General features: G+C 38.7%; 1 protein-coding gene across 12 annotated transcripts in view; it reads right to left on the reverse strand.

Annotated features, from left to right (window-relative positions):
• EIF4G3 (eukaryotic translation initiation factor 4 gamma 3) overlaps positions 1–16,020 on the reverse strand; it is a 383,092-nt gene that overhangs the window by 144,243 nt on the left and 222,829 nt on the right. The window lies entirely within an intron of this gene.

Genomic DNA, 16,020 nt, shown 5'->3' on the forward strand with positions numbered 1-16,020 from the left:
CACTGTCAAATGGATAGTACTACCATGATTACTCTACTCTGAATCCTTAGCTTCAGTGGGAAAAAATTCTATTATTAAAATTCAAAAACTAGGAAGGGTTTCCAGCTGTAAGTGAAAATAACAGTCACCCCTCTATACCCGCAGATGTGTGAACCGCAGATACACAGACCCGATTGTACTAGCCATTAATACCTAAAAGACTTAAATATCCACCGATTTTGCTATCCATGGGTCCTGGAACCAATCTTCTGTGGATACTGAGGGATGACTGTAGGGACTCAGTTCATTTCAATGGTTGAAAACAGCTCTAGAACAAAGGAAAGAGTCTATACTCTTTAATATTTATTAAATAGTTATCCACATAACCCAGGAAAAAAAGATCTGTAAATTGTGTCCTTTACCAGAAAGAAAGAAAATATTAACTACTCTAATAGTCAGGGAAATTAATAACCAATGAGAAAGGGTAACTGCTGAAAGTAGGTCTCCAAAATAAATGACATACATGGTTACGGTGGGAGTTTTAAGACAGTAAAAGACTGCTGATACCTATAAATCTGTATAGATCAGAGAGTTTTTCAATCTAAGATTAAAATACCTTCAGTCATATTAAAAAGACAACTGCACAGGCATTTTTCCAACAACAAAGCCCTAGGAAGATGTTATGTATAAAGATTTATAAGAAAGGAGTGAGATAACATGTTGGTTAACTCATAGTTCCAAATCCAAGTATCTAGTACTTAGTTATATAGCCACGGAATGCTAGGAAAGTACTCAATTTCCTCAGCTGGGGACCTCCCTGGCAGTCCAGTGGTTAAGACTCCACACTTCCAATGCAGGGGGTGCAGGTTCGATCCCTGGTCGGGGAACTAAGATCCCACATGCCACATGACGCACCAAAAAAAAAAAAAAAAAAAAAAAACCCACACAAAGGTAATCCTTAGCTGTAAACTGAAAAGGAACTAAAGATCCTACAGTGCCTTTCAACTTTAACATTCTCTAAGCCTCTGATAGGACCAAGAAAATAACATACTAACATACATCAATACTTTAATTTTGTTTCAGTTTAATTTAGGATAATCTCAAATTTTAGCTAACCTCTAATTTCATCTCTTCTCAGGTGACATGATCAACCCTGTTGAGAATATATTTAATGAATTTCAAATCACTGCACTTCAGTCACTTTCACTATTGGTAGGAGTTAAAATTTATAAAAATCAGACTGGAAGGGCAATTGATATCAAAACATAAAATAATTCAACAAAGATGCTCAGGAAGTGAGTGAGGTTAAAAGGTTAGGGTTTATTTGGCAACATCACATTGTTTCAACAATTCATAATTTATGTCAATGCTAAATTCCCTCCCCACATCAAATTTTTCAAGATCAAAGCTCTGATTGGCAGAAGAAAAAAAATTCTCACTTTTCAAATACAATGTTAAGGAAGCTTATTTAAAGAATGGCAAGATATCAGATACTTGATAGTACCCAAGAAGTGAATTTCCTTTGTGAACTCTACTTGAGAATCTACTCTGTTGAAGATTTACATATTAAATTTGAAATACTGGCCTGAAGGGATACTGGTAGATATGGGCCCACTGGAAGAATTAATTTTTTTTAAATAGAGTACCAACAGATAAAACAAGGCAACAAAATCTGGATTGTCTTTAATATTCTTTGTACAATTTAAAATTCAATTCTCGAGAGCAGCCAAGATGGCAGAGTAGAAAGACTCAGTTATCTCACTCATGAGCACGCCAAAATCACAACTGTCTTCAAAACGACCATCAATGAAAAAGACTGGAACCTACCAGAAAAGATTTTCTAAAACTAAAGACATAAAGAAGGAACTAAAACAAGACGGGTAAGAGGGGCAGACTCGTGATATAATCAAATCCCATACCCCTGGGTGGGCAACCCACAAAACTGGAGAATAGTTATATTGCAAAGGATTTCCCGTAGGAGTGAGAGTTCTGAGACCCATGTCCAACTCCCCAGTCCAGGGGTCCTGCACCGGGAAGATGAAACCCCAGAGCATGTGGCTTTGAAGGCCAGAGCGGCTTAATTTCAGAAGCCCCATAGGACAGAGGGCAAAAGAAACTTCACTCTTAAAAGGGTGCACACAAAATCTGATGCGCACTGGGACCCAGGTCAAAAGCAGTAACTTGATAGGAGCCTGGGCCAGACCTACTTGCTGGTCTTGGGCAGTCTCCTGGAGAGGTATGTGTGTGTGTGTGTGTGTGTGTGTGTGTGTGTGTGTGTGTGTGTGTGTGTGTGTGTGTGTGTGGCTGTGGCTCACCCTGAGGACACAGATACTGGTGGCAGCCATATTTGGGAACATTCTACTGTGTGACCACTGCTGCTGGTGGCTGCCATCTTCACTCACTAGTTCTAGCACCTAACCCTAAATCCACACAACAGCCTATAGGCACCAGTGCTGGGACGCCTCAGGCAAAGCAACTCAGGCAGGAACAGAGGCCCACCCATCAGCAGACAGGCCGCCAAAAGACGTCGTGATCCCACAGCCACCTCTAGACATGCGCCAAGACATGCCCTTGCCCACCAAAGGGCCAAGAACCACTTCCACCCAGCAACGGGCATGCACTGCCCTCTCCCTCCAGGAAGCCTGCACTAGCCTCTAGAACAGCCTCATCCAACAGGGGGTAGACACCAGATGCAAGAAAACTATGATCCTGCAGCCTGCAGACCCAGCCCACTCACAGCAGGCCAAACCTTATCCTGGGACCAGTTTGGCCCAGGCCCCGTCCACTAGCAGGCCAACACAAGCTTCAGGACACCCTGGATCCCATACTGAACTGTGTCAGGAACTGGCTCCCCCACCAACGATTTGAAACAAGTTCTAGGATCCCTGGGCCCTTCAGCCAGACTTCAGGAACCAGCTCTGCATGCCACTACTAACCCCAGGCACTAATCCCAGGACCTGGTGTAGTACAGGCAACAGCCTCGGAGTCTTTGGGATCCTGACTCCAGCCACCAGTGAGCCGGCACTAGCCCAAGGGCCCCCTAGGGATCTAAAACAAGCCACCTTGTGACCAGGCCCCACCACACAGTAGCTAGCAGCATCCACACAAGGCATGGCCTGGCAACCAATCACACTAGGGGCCAACAAAGCCCACCAGACCACCCACACAGTCAGCCCTCCACAACAGAAGGAGTCACTCAGCCCTCTTAGGAGGAACCCCTAGAGCATACAGCTTGGGTGACAACAGGGGAGTGCACTGCTGGGACCCATAGGATGTCTCCTATAGAAGGTCACTTTTCCAAGTTTGAGAAATGTAACTAACCTACCACATACATAAAAATACAAATAGCAACTCAGACAAAATGAGGTGGCAGAGAAACATGTTCCAGATGAAGGAACAAGACAAAACCCCAGAAGAAAAACCAAATGAAGTGGAGACAGGCAATCTACCCAAGAAAGAGTTCAGAGTAATGATTGTAAAGATAATAAAAGAACTCAGGAGAAGAATGGATACACAGAGTGAGAAGTTTTTAACAAAGAGTTAGAAAATATAAAGAACAACCAAACAGAGATGAAGAATACAATAACTGAAATGAAAAATACACTAGAAGGAATCAATAGCAGACTAAATGATACAGAGGAATGGACCAGTAAGCTGGAAGACAGAGTCGTGGAAATCATTGCTGCTGAACAGAAAAAAGAAAGAGGGCTTCCCTGGTGGCGCAGTGGTTGAGAGTCCGCCTGCCGATGCAGGGGACACGGGTTCGTGCCCCGGTCCAGGAAGATCCCACAAGCCGCAGAGCAGCTGGGCCCGTGAGCCATGGCCGTTGAGCCTGCGCGTCTGGAGCCTGTGCTCCGCAATGGGAGAGGCCACAACAGTGAGAGGCTCGCGTACCGCAAAAAAAAAAAAAAAGAAAGAAAAGAAATGAGGACAGTTTAAGAGACCTCTGAGACAATATCAAGTGTACTAATATTCACATTATAGCGGTCTGAGACGAAGAGAGAGAGAAAGGACCTGAGAAAATATATGAAGACACTATAGCCGAGAACTTCCCTAATCTGGGAAAGGAAACAGTCACCCAAGTCCAGGAAGTGCAGAGAGTCCCACACAGGGTTAACACAAGAGGAAGACACCAAGACACACCATAATCAAAATGACAAAAATAAAGATAAAGAGAGAATATTAAAAGCAAGGGAACTCCCATAAGGCTATCGGCTGATTTTTCAGCAGAAACTCTGCAGGCCAGAAGGGAGTAGGACGATATATTTAAAGTGATTAAAGGGAAAAACCTACAACCAAGAATATTCTACCTGGCAAGGTTCTCATTCAGATTTGATGGAGAAATCAAAAGCTTTACAGACAAGTAAAAGCTAAAAGAGTTCAGCACCACCAAACCAACTTTACAACAAATGTTAAAGGAACTTCTCTAGGCAAAAAAAGACACAACCAGCAACAAGAAAACTACAAAATGAAAAAGCTCACTGGTAAAGGTAAACACACACTAAAGGTAGGAAATCATACATACATAAAGCTAGCAGGGAGGTTAAAAAGACAAAAAAATGTAGTCAAGTCATCTATAACCACAATAAGCAGTTAAGGGATACACAAAACAGATGTAAAATATGATATCAAAAACAGTAATCATGAGAGGAGAAGACTAAAAATGTAGGGGTTTCAAAATGCATTTGAGGGACTTCCCTGGTGGTCCAGCGGTTAAGACTCTGCGCTTCCACTGCAGGGGGCACAGGTTCGAGCCTTGGTTGGGGAACTAAGATCCTGCTTGTTGATCTCATGTGCTGCATGGCACAGCCAAAAAAAAATGCATTTGAAATTAAAAGATGAGCAACTTAAAACAATCATGTATATACACAGGCTGCTAACCGCAAACCAAAAATCTACGATAGATATATACACAAAAAAGGAAAGGAATCCAAACATAACACTAAAGATAGTCATAAAATCATAACAGAAGAGAGCAAAAGAAGACAGGCAAAAAAAGAAAAAAAGACCTACAAAACAAATAAAAAACGAATAACAAAATGGCAGTAAGAACATACATATTGATAATTATCTTAAACATAAACGAACTAAATGCTCCAACCAAAAGGAATAAAGTGGCTGAACGAATACAAAAATTAGGTCTATATATATGCTATCTACAAGAGACTCACCTCAGATCTAGAGAAACACACAGAATGAAAGTGAGAGGATGGAAAGAAATATTCCATGCAAATGGAAATCAAAAGAAAGCCAGAGTAGCAATACTTATATCAGACAAAATAGACTTTAAAATAAAGACTGTTACAAGAGACAAAGAAGGACACTACATAATGATCAATGGATCAATCCAAGATTAAGATAAAGAATTCAAATACATATGCAACCAACATAGGAGCACCTCAATATATAAGGCAAATATTAACATATAAAAGGAGAAATTGACAGTAACACAATAATAGTAGGGGACTTTGACACCCCACTTACATCAATGGTCAGATCATCCAAACAGAAAATCAGTAAGGAAACACAGACCTTAAATGACACATTAGACCAAATGGACTTAACTGATATATAAAGGGCATTCCACGTGAAAGGAGCTGAATACATTTTCTTTTCAAGAGCACATGGGGCATCCTCCATGATAGATCACAGGCTAGGCCATAAAACAAGCCTTGATAAGGTTAAGAAAACTGAAATCATATCAAGCATCTTTTCCAATCACAATGCTGTGAGACTAGAAATTAACTACAAGAAAAAAACTGCAAACACATGGAGGATGAAAAATATCCTACTAAACACAAACACATGGAGGAAAGAAAATATGCTACTAAACAACCAATGGATCACTGAAGAAATCAAAGAAGAAATTAAAAAATAGAGACAAATGAAAAACAAAAAAGCTGAACCTAGGGGATGTGGCAAAAGCAGTTCTAAGAGGGAAGTTTAGAGCAATACAAGCCTACCTTAGGAAACCAGAAAAATCTCAAATGAATAACCTTACTAAAGCAATTAGAGAAAGAAGAACAAACAAAACCTAAAATTAGTAGAAGAAAAGAAGCCATAAAGATCAAAGAAGAGGGCTTCCCTGGTGGTGCAGTGGTTGAGAGTCTGCCTGCTGATGCAGGGGACACAGGTTCGTGCCCTGGTCTGGGAAGATCCCACATGCCGCGGAGCGGCTGGGCTCGTGAGTCATGGCCGCTGAGCCTGCGCGTCTAGAGCCTCTGCTCCACAACGGGAGAGGCCACAACAGTAAGAGGCCCACGTAACACAAAAACAAACAAACAAACAAAAGATCAAAGAAGAAATAAATGAAATATAGACTAAAAAACAAAAAAAGATCAATGAAACTACAAGCTGGTTCTTTGAAAAGATAAACAAAATTAATAAACCTATAGCCAGACTACCCAATAAACAAAGGGAGAAGGTCCAAATCAATAAAATCAGAAGTGAAAAAGGAGAAGTTACAACTGATACCACAGAAATACAACAGATCATAAGAGACTACTACAAGCAACTATACACCAATACAATAGACAACCTAGAACAAATGGACCAATTCTTAGAAAGGCACAACCTCCCAAAATTGAACCGGGAAGAAAGAGAAAACACCAACAGACCAATTACCAGTACTGCAATTGAATCAGTAATTTTAAAACTCCCAAAGCAAACGTCCAGGACCAGATGACTTCACAGATGAATTCTACCAAACATTTAGAGAAGAGTTAGCATCTATCCTTCTGAAACAGTGCAAAAAAACTGCAGAGGAAGGAACACTTCTGAACACATTCTATGAGGCCAGCACCACCCTGATACCAAAACCAGACAAAGATACTACAGAAAAAGAAAATTACAGGTCAATATCACTGATAAAAATAGATTCAAAAATCCTCAACAAAATACCAGCAAACCAAATCTAACAATACATTAAAAAGATCATACACCACGATCAAGTGGGATTTATCCTAGGGATGCAAGGATTTTTCAATAGCTGCTAATCAATCAATGTGATACACAACATTAAAAAACTGAAGAATAAAAGCCACATGATCATCTCAATAGATGCAGGAAAAGCTTTTGATAAAATTCAACATCCATTTATGATAAAAACTCTCCAGAAAGTGGGCATAGAGGGAATATACCTCAACATAATAAACGTCATATATGACAAACCCACAGTTGACATCACACTCAATGGTGAAAAGCTGAAAGCATTTCCTCTAAGATCAGGAACAAGACAAGAATGCCCACTCTTGCCACTTTTATTCAACACAGGTTTGGAAGTTCTAGCCACAGTATTCAGAAAAGAAAAAGAAATTTTAAAAATCCAAATTGGAATGGAAGAAGTAAAACTGTCACTGTTTGCAGATGACATGATACTATACATAGGAAATCCTAAACATGCTACCAGAAAACTACTAGAGCTCATCAATGAATCTGGTATAGTTGCAGGATACAAAATTAATGTGCAGAAATCTGTTGCATTTCTATACACTAACAACGAACTATCAGAGAAATTAAGAAAATAATCTCATTCACCAACGCATCAAAAAGAACAGAACATCTAGGAATAAGTCTACCTAAGGAGGCAAAGACCAATACTCTGAAAACTCTAAGACACTGATGAAAGAAACTGAAGATGACACAACAGATGGAAAGATATACCATGTTCCTGGATTGGAAGAATCAACGTTGTTAAAATGACCATACTACCCAAGGCAATCTACAGATTCAATGCAAGTCCTATCAAAATACCAATGGCATTTTTCACAGAACTAGAACAAATAATTTTAAAATTTATATGAAACACCTAAGACCCCAAATAGCCAAAACAATCTTGAGAAAGAAGAACAGAGCTGGAGAATTCATGCTCCTTGACTTCAGACTATACAAAAAAGCTACAGTCATCAAAACAGTACAATACTGGCATAAAAACAGACACATAGATCAATGAAACAGGATAGAGAGCCCAGAAATAAACCCAAGCACTTACGGTCAATTAATCTATGACAAAGGAGGCAAGAATATACAATGGAGAAAAGACAGTCTCTCCAATAAGTGGTGCTGGAAAAACTGGACAGCTACATGTAAAAGAAATAAATTAGAACACTCTCTGACACCATACACAAAAATAAACTCAAAATGGATTAAAGACTTAAATGTAAGACCAAACAGTATAAAACTCCTAGAGAAAAACACAGGCAGAATACTCTTTGACATAAGTTGCAGCAATATTTTTTTGGGATCCATCTCCTAAAGTAAAGAAAATAAAAGCAAAAATAAACAAATTGGACGTAATTAAACTTACAAGCTTTTGCACAGCAAAGGAAACCATCGACAAAATGGAAAGACAACCTAGTAAATGGAAGAAAATATTTGCAAATGATATGATGGATAGGGCATTAATACCTAACATATGTAAACAGCTCATACAACATGACATCAAAAAAAAAACAACCCAACTAAAAAGTGGGCAGAAGAACTGAATCAAAAAGAACACAAATAACAAATATTGGTGAGGATGTGGAAAAAAGGGAACCTTCGTACACTGTTGGTGGGAATGTAAACTGCTGCAGCTACTGTGGAAAACAGTATGGAAATGCTCTGAAAAATAAAAACAGAACTATCATATGACCCAGCAATTCAACTCCTGAGTATATATCAAAAAAAGAAAAAACATTTATTCGAAAAGATACATGCACCCCAATGTTCATAGCAGCATTATTTATAATTGCCAAGATACAGAAGCAACCTAAGTGTCCGTCAAAAACTAAATGGATAAAAAAGATGTGATACACACACACACAAACACACACACACACACACACACACACACACACACACAGCGGTATCTACTGAGCCATAAAAGAGACATGAAAATTTTGCCATTTGTAGCAACATGGATGGACTTAGAGGGCATTATGCTAACTGAAATAAGTCAGATAAAGACAAATACTGTGTGATATCACTTATATGTGGAATCTAAAAAATACAACAAACTAGTGAATATAGCAAAAAAGAAGCAAACTCACAGATATAGAGAACAAACTAGTGATTATCAGTGTGGGGGGAGGGGCAATATAGGGGTGGGGCAGTGGGAGATACAAAACTACTGGGTGTCAAGTGTGTATTGTACAACACGGGAAAATAGTCAATATTTTGTAATAATTGTAAATGGAAAGTAACCTTTAAAAGTTGTATAAAAATTTAAAAATTAGATTTGGCAGTTTAAAAAGTAAATAAAATTCATTTCTCTTTACATAACCTATATTGTTTCTACCCAAAGAGAGGCCACCATCATTTACTGTCTATTTTAAACGTGTATACGACAGGATGCTTCATTACAGAGGTACTTGTAGACAGGAGGCCAGCAACTATGGCCCAGGGGGCCACATGCCTATTTTGGTACTTCCCATGAGATAAGAACTTTTTACATTTTTAAATAGTTGGGGGAATTTTAAAAGAACAATATTTCTTGACATATGAAAATTACAGGATACTTAGAAGTTTTACTGGAACAGCCACAGCCATTCATTTACATACTGCTTATGGCTGCTTTCATGCAACAATATCAGAGTTGAGTAGTGGTGAAAGAGATAGCTGGCTGCAAAACCAAAAACGTGTACGATCTGGCCCTTTACAGAAAATGATTGCTGACCCTTATTGTAATCCACTGAGAGAAAGCCAGAGACTCCAAATAGTTATACAAATATAAGCAAGATGCTGATGTAATTTACTGTTATCATAAGAGGCTATTTGAACGTTTCACATTTCATTATTTATATGTTGTATGTAACTGACTTTTCGAAGTCCCATTCAATGACTTTAAAACAGCCATTGTAATAAATACCACATGTGTTTAACATATACAAACCCTGGGGATAAAGAAGTATTGCCCCCAATTGAGAAACATTATGAAGATGAGGAAGTAAAATAATAAATAAATGGCACCAGGAAAAAGGACCAAAACATACTTCTTTCATAAATGGGAGAGAATTCTCCTACACGCATTCTTTAGAAAGGTGTGTGTGTGAGTGTATGCATGCGCACACACACTCACGTGTGTGGATTTTCCCCCCTGGCATCTATCACATACAAAGCATTGAGAACCCACTGGTGATTAAAACAGAAAAATCCTTAGCTTCTGGAGCTTATATTTTTTCAAGGGAAACATATTAAAGAATAAACCTGTACATACACAGAGGAATATTATTCAACCATAAAAATAAATGAAAGCTTGCCCTTTGCAATAACATGAATGGACTTTGTGGGTATTATACTAAGTGAAATAACTCAGATAGAGAAAGAAATGCCGTATGAGCTCACTTATATGTAGAATTAAAAAACAAAACAAAACTCATAGAAAACAGAACAGATTGGTGGTTGCCAGAGGTGGGGGGTAGGGTGGGAAAAATGGGTGAAGGGGATCGAAAGGTACAAACTTCCAGTTATAAAATAAATAAGTCATGGGGATGTAATGAACAGCATGGCAACTCTAGTTAATAATACTATATTGCATATTTGAAAGCTGCAAAGACAACAGATCTTAAAAGTTCTCATAAATAAAAAATTGTTTTTTGTAACTGTGCATGGTGACAGCTGTTAACTAGACTTATTGTGGTCATTTTACAATTTATACAAATATCATTACGTTGTACACCTAAAACTAATGTAATGTTTATGTCAATTATACCTCAGTAAAAAAATAAATAAAAAGAGGGGCTTCCTTGGTGGCGCAGTGGTTAAGAATCCGCCTGCCAATGAAGGGGACATGGGTTCAAGCCCTGGTCCGGGAAGATCCCACATGCCACGGAGCAACTAAGCTCGTGCACCATAACTACTGAGCCTGAGCTCTAGAGCCTGCATGCCACAACTACTGAGCCCGCGTGCCACAACTACTGAAGCCTGCGCGCCTAGAGCCCATGCTCTACAACAAGAGAAGCCACAGCAATGAGAAGCCCACACACCGCAACGAAGAGTAGTCCCCGCTCAACGCAACTAAAGAAAGACCATGCAAAGGAATGAAGACCCAACACAGCCAAAAATAAATAAATAAATAAATTATTTTAATAAATAAATAAAAAGAATAGACAGGCAAGCAGAAGCAAGGAGGTGAGTAGGAAAGTTACTGCTGTTTAGGGGAGATCAAAGTGGTTTAGAGGATAACAGTAGCAGTGGAGATGGTGAAAATGAGCCAGATAGGACTTGCTGATATAATGGTGTGGAATATGGAATAAAGATTTTTGTTTTTAATTAAAAAAATTTTTTTGGCTGTGTTGGGTCTTCGTTGCTGCGCGCGGGCTTTCTCTAGTTGTAGCAAGCAGGGGCTACTCTCCATCGTGGTGCGCAGACTTCTCACTTGGGTGGCAAGTGAGTAATTCTTAAAAGAGTAATTCTTAAAACAGAAAAAAGAACAAGAGGGAGTAGGGAGAGGAAGGAAAATATATAGCTCATTTTAAAATATTAAGTGATTTTACTTCACCACCCCTTTGGAAGTAGACAATTATGGAAGCCTTGCTTATACAGTCGTCCCTCAGTATCCATGGGGGATTGAGTCTAGGACAGCCCGTGGATACCAAAAGCCTCAGGTGCTCAAGTCCCTGATATGAAAAGGTATAGTATTTGCATTTAACCTCCCAGGTACTTTAAATCATTTCTATATTACTTATAATACCTAATACAATGTAAATGCTCTGTAAATACTTGCCAGTGCATGGTAAATTCAAGTTTTGCTTTTTAGAACTTTCTGAAATTTTTTTTCCTGAATATTTTTCATCCCTGGTTATTTGAATTAGCAGATGAAGAACCTGTGGATAGGGAGGGCTGACCGTACAACACCATACACTTATTTTTACCCTGCAGGGTCCAAAATGACTTTCGGGAAGCTGGCACATTTCTTAATGTGAAAACGTTCCTTGTGCCTCACTGCTATCAACAACAGACATATAGCTGAGAGACTTTGATGCTGAGGGAAAGTAACAAAAATGTTCCCTTCTTTCCAACTTAAATATTTAAGGACTAAAAGGGAACTCTGAGATTTCTTAGTATAATCCCTCATTTTACATATCAAAAAATAGGGGTTTAAAGGGCTTCACATTCTGACCCAAGGTCATAAATCTAAGTGACAGAGTGGAGACTGACCAGCATCAAGTACTCTAGTATTCTGTCCATTCATGCACCTCTGTCTGTGTACTATGATCATCTGAATGGGCACATATATTACACATATTTCCATACCTTTAATACATCTGAGATATAAAATCTCAAGGAGTTATTCCACAGATCATTTTAAAACTCAGGAAGCAGAACAATTTTAAATTCAATCTACTCTTCAGGACAAAAACAGAAGCAGCAAAAACCTGTTTCTCCTCTCCATTCTCCTCCAATGCAGTTTCTCTCAATTAACTCTTCTTAGCTTGCCTGCTTGCCAAAATCATTCATTATCCCCCTTTTCAAACATCCATGTACACTCCATGTTATGTTTTACTTTATAAATCCCAGTATCTAAGCTTGAAGAATCACCTCTGATTCTTCCCTCTCTAACTCCTAGGGGAACCATGCAATGTGTTTACTTGGACAGACTGGTTTATGCCTGTTGTCCCATCAAAATGATTAATAGCATCCCCATTCCTTTCTAAAACTGCCCCAATTTCGATGATAAATTATAGGGTTACCCTTTTTATAATCCTTACTTAGTAACCAATTGCTGGATATTTCTCTCACTGGCTTCCTCTCCTTCAACTGACTTCCCAATTTATCACTAGAAATGGTAACAGTCTCCCTTCACTCAATTTCCCATCTCCAAGTGCCTTTTTTTTTTTTTTTTTTTTTTGCGGTACGCGGGCCTCTCACTGTTGTGGCTTCTCCCGTTGCGGAGCACAGGCTCCAGACGCACAGGCTCAGCGGCCATGGCTCACGGGCCCAGCCGCTCCACGGCATGTCGGATCTTCCCGGACCGGGGCACGAACCCGCATCCCCTGCATCGGCAGGCGGACTCTCAACCACTGCGCCACCAGGGAAGCCCCTCCAAGTGCCTTTTTGCACATGCTGCCACTCTGCCTGGAATACCCTTCTCTCTCTTTCCATTTTTGTGAATACCAATCTGGGAACTCAGCCCAAGTGGCATCTCTGCTGTGAAGCCTTCAAGACTCCTCCAGTCATTCTCCGTGCCTTCTGAAATAACAATGATTGTAATACTAATAACAGATAACATTTGCTGAATGCTCATTGTGTCCCAAGCTTAAGCAATTTTAAGTATTTATTTAATACTTATAATAACTCTATATGATATTTATTTCCCTTGTTTTTTAAAATGTGGAAGCTAAAGTTCTAGAAGATAAGTAATTTAGCTAAAGTTACAAAATTCAGTTGTGGAACTAGGACTTGAAACCAAGTATATCTGATTCTAAGCCAAACCTTTAAACCTCTCCCCTGTACTATCTCACCTGTACCAAGTACCATTAATAGGTTTCTGTGATCCAACACATTTGAGCCTGTGCTATAAATATGACCCACTTGGTCATCTCTGTGCTGTAATAATTCTCGGTATACATTTCACAGGAGGATCGGTCATATAGTAGTAAGTATCCTCTGTCTCCCTTGAAGAGACTGGGATGAGCTCAATGATAGGGAAAGGGCTTTGCTATTCACATCACATGCAATTGTGACTCAAAGCAGGTACTCCGTAAGGCCAAAAGCAATACAGTATTTACTATTTAGTCATAAATTCTGAAAAGGGTTGTCTCATCTGCAGTCTTACTTATACTAAGACTGTGGTCTAGGATCTATTTAGAATTAGGCCAAGGCTACAAACTAGCAGTTTTTAGGTTAAACCTAAAGGATCTTATTTGGCTGGCATAGTGCTATTTATTAGTAGAATTAGTTGCCGATTAACACTCGCAGATTGATTTCTAGCTTCTTTTGAAACATTGGGTCAACATTTTTACATGACGTAACAATCAGGCATTAATGATTGCGTCCCCTAACCAGGGATATCCTCTCCTACTCTATGTGCACCACTCTCCATGAATTTCTAGAAAACGAAGCCAAGTGTCGGTTGCCATCATCACACTTGCGCTGTTGTTGTTCTTAAGAGGAAAATGAAATATTTCTAGTACATATGTCTGTTGAGAGGCTATATATTCATTCCATGAATTTCATGCATTTGGAAAGACAACAGATCGGTAAGCGTGGATTTAAAGGCAAACTACCTAATAAAATAAACTGACGCTTCAAGACAACATTACACCTCAAAAAGAACTACCAACATTATAATAATTGACTGATGACCTTTATCAAATAAAAATGTACGTTTAATGGGCTTTATGATTACCCAAACACATACATTCGTATTCAGGCCTGGGATCCCTGGGGAAAGATAAAGAGCAAAAGGATTCCTGTGACTGAGGACAGAGAGATAACCAGAAGAGGGTAGGATCAAGCTTGGTAAGATTAAAGAAAAACAAACCAGCCCACAGGGAATTAAAATGCAAAAAGATATACTAATATATATTTAATGAGAATTTAAACACAAATCAACAAAAGGTTGTCAACTACACAGTTGGACAGTAACAATATTTTAATTATTGTGGGAAAACACAGACCAAAATTGAACTGCCCCGATCAACTAATCCTAAATTTTCGCTATAGTATGTTCCCACCTAACAGAGCACATAAGTGAATAACTTAAATGTGTATATGGTGCTTGTCCCATGTTTACGCACAGGGACAAGATTAAGTATAAGCCCTGTTCAATCATTCTAGATTTGGAATATCCCTGGGGAAATAATAGGGAATGGTGAAAAGTCCTATTAACAATCATTAATATAACCTTACAATTCATATATCTAGATGGTTACATATTATACTTAGCTAGATGATGGAAGACTGAGATAAAAGTCAGCCAGAGAGTATCATCGTTTCCAAGTGAAACACATCATTATACAAAGTCCCAAGTTTTAGGTCGACTCAAAATTCACAGATTTTCAAGGGGCTCTAAACTTAGACATCTGTTTGTGAGCTCAATTTTTAAAGAACTTTTTTTAAACCTATATAGTGCTACTAAAATCAAGTCAATAGTCTGTCATTCTGAAATGCCTTATATTTGATCATCCATATCACTTGTTTCGTAAACTGGGCTCTGAGAAGTACCTCACCAATCGGCCACAAGAGGGGGAAGCAAACAGATTCCTAGACCTTAACAACTTTGGTTATGTCTGTTTTATATGCTGAGCATTCACTTTAGATATTTTGAAGATTTGAAATCACTCTTCTCCTCTGAATGGTTTAGCAGGATTCAAAGTAACCCCATGATGAAATCAAAATTCTGTCAAACTTGGTGGGGGAGGGGGGGCGTCCATTTTCTAGTATAGTTTGCTAAACCTCAGCTTCTCCTGGAAAGCCTTGATGTCTAAAAGCAAGAAAGTGAACTCTTAGACGATCACGATAACCACATTCTGCAACAGGAACAAAAAGGTGTTTGACATAACTTGTTAATAACCTTTGTAAATAATTAAAGAAGACACCCTGCACTCAAGAAGCTCATTTATGTAGTACTAAAAAGTAAGAGGTATACCTATAATACATTTAAATATGCTCTGAATAACACAGGCAATCATCTCAAACACAGTTCAATAAAAATGTTTAAATTCTCAATTTTAATGTTTATATTATCACAGAGTGTAGCATTTAACTCCTAAGACTCCATATTGAAAATATAAAATACTCATTTAATGATGAGGTTTCCATAGGAATGCAGCTCCTTTTGGTACCATGCAATAATAGTTCATTAGGAAGAGTTCATTAGGAAGAGTGGCAGCAGCTATGCTCTGAATGTGAAGACAGAGAAATATGACCAATAAAAAGTTGGAAGTTATAACAGTTTACAAAGAGAAACAACATGTCTGTTTAAATATCATTTAGATATTCAAGGCTATGAGACAACTGACAGAAAGGAAAAGTACAGTCAAGTGGCTATAGAAGAAAGAAGAGCTCAGTAGAGGTTAGTGAACAAAAAATACACATCATCATCCACCATGGCACATT

This window comes from Phocoena sinus, chromosome 1 (genome assembly GCF_008692025.1).
Source record: "Phocoena sinus isolate mPhoSin1 chromosome 1, mPhoSin1.pri, whole genome shotgun sequence".
Lineage (NCBI taxonomy): Eukaryota > Metazoa > Chordata > Mammalia > Artiodactyla > Phocoenidae > Phocoena > Phocoena sinus.